Genomic DNA, 2,381 nt, shown 5'->3' with positions numbered 1-2,381 from the left:
AGTTGAACACCAGTGCAAATCTCCATTCTTGCTTTGCTACAAAATTCTGAGGCACACAAGAATGCTCTACTAAAGGTGCTGAGTGAAGCATACGTACCGAGCAACATCACCGGCGGGGAAATGGCTAACATGGTAGGACAAGTATTGGAGATCCATAAGATCACCTTTCACGAGGACGAGTTGCCACCTGAAGGTTTGGGGCACAACAAGGCGTTGCACATCACCGTGCAATGCTAGGACTATTTTATCACCAGAATCCTGATCGATGGAGGTTCCAGTCTCAACATCTGTCCGCTGGTAACACTCAAGAAGTTGGGTAAGGGATTGCACGAGATAAAGGATGGGGCAATCAATGTGAAAGCTTTCGATGGTTCTCAAAGGTCCACCATTGGTGAGATTGTCCTATGCTTGCAAATGGGACCAAAATGGCTCGATGTTGATTTCTAGGTGATAGACGTGCCAGCATCTTACAACCTGCCATAGGGACAGCCATAGATTCATGTTGTTGGGGCCGTAGCGTCAACACTGCATCAGGCAGTAAAATTCGAAAGGAATCATCAGGAGGTGATCATTCACGGCGACGGTAGCAACCCTATATACGGTCGCCAGACCATTCCGGCAATTGAAGGAAGAAGGAAGCTAGGTGGAGAGACCTACCATCACATCGAATGGGTAAATGCTATGACAAGGACAAATGGTGGGATAACAAAATCGAGAGTATACTGAATTCGAGTGGGTTTGAACCTGGCAAAGTGCTCGGCAAGAACCTCCAAGGAATCGCTAAGCCCATAAAGCTCAAGAAACATGGCACCACTTTCGGTCTGGGATATGATTACACTTGGGAAGAGTTCAACAACTGGTCACCACCATGGCTAGGTCCTCACTAGCCACTGGAGCAGCCAATACCGCATTTAGAGCAGACTTTCCAACAAGCCGACATTGTTTATGGGTCAGATGAAGAGGAGGAACTGGCAGCGGTGAAGAACTTGTTCCAAGAAGACAATGACACGGACTGTTGTGTTGTTCTCGAGGAGGAGGGGGAGGAAGGCCCTTCCATATAGGCTGTGAGCAGAGGGGCACGCCTCAATAACTGGACTATTAGGACAATCAGAGCCCGACGAGCCTCGGGGTAGCAAGGCTAAAACAAGCACCATGCACTGTTTTTTTTTCTTTACTAAATAATTTTCCTTTCGCATTTTTCCAATTCCCGCAATAAGATCTCCAATGTTCCAAACAATTATGCAATTTATCAAAGCATTTTGACTTTTCTTTTAAATCAACACTCATTATTATTTTTCTCACTACTTTACTTATACAACATTACTATTACTTATCTTGATGAACCAATGACTGTGACATGCAATGAGACAACACAAAAAACGGACATTGATTCATAGGAAGATGACATGCCGAAAGATTGTCAAAGAAGTTGAGAACTTTGACAACAGACCTAAGTCCAACCTGGACAAGACCAAAATTTTTAACCGGGGAAATGCAGAAAACGTCAAAGAAACACGAATCAACATTCACTTATCGCCATCAGAAAAGAAGGAATACACAGAATTTCTAAAGGAATATGAGGACATATTTTCCTGGTCATATGATGGCATGACTGGTCTGAGTACATCCATTGTGGCTCACAAACTGCCAACCGATCCAACATGTCCTCCGCTAAAGCAAAAGCTCAGAAAGTTCAAGCCTGATATGAGTCTGAAAATCAAGGAAGAAGTCACCAAGCAGATCAAAGCTAAGGTTCTCAGGGTGGTTGAGTACCCGACATGGTTAGCCAACATTATGCAGTGCCAAAGAAGGATGGGAAGGTCAGAGTCTGTGTCGACTAACGGGATCTCAACCGGGCCAGTCCGAAAGATGACTTCCCTTTGCCGAATACACACATCCTGATTGACAATTACGCCAAGCATGAGCTACAGTCATTCGTGGATTGCTTCGCTGGTTACCATCAGATCTGGATGGATGAGGAAGATGCTGAGAAAACGTCTTTCATTACACCATGGGGAATGTACTGTTACAAGATGATGCCGTTCGGCCTGAAGAATGCAGGGGCCACCTACATGAGGGCCATGACTACCATTTTCCATGATATGATACACAAGGAGATTGGGGTATATGTAGATGATGTCATCGTCAAGTCCAAGAAGTCCACTGATCACATGGAAGATTTAAGGAAATTCTTTAATAGACTGCGAAGGTACAACCTGAAACTGAATCCCGCGAAGTGCGCATTTGGGGTTCCTGCTGGAAAATTGCTTGGGTTCATTGTGAGTCACCGAGGAATAGAACTGGATCCATCAAAAGTCAAAGCTATTCAAGAATTGCCACCGCCAAGGAACAAGAAGGACGTGATGAATTTCTTGGGAAGG

This window comes from Nicotiana attenuata, unplaced genomic scaffold, assembly GCF_001879085.1.
Source record: "Nicotiana attenuata strain UT unplaced genomic scaffold, NIATTr2, whole genome shotgun sequence".
Lineage (NCBI taxonomy): Eukaryota > Viridiplantae > Streptophyta > Magnoliopsida > Solanales > Solanaceae > Nicotiana > Nicotiana attenuata.
Note: the sequence above shows the minus strand (reverse complement) of the source record.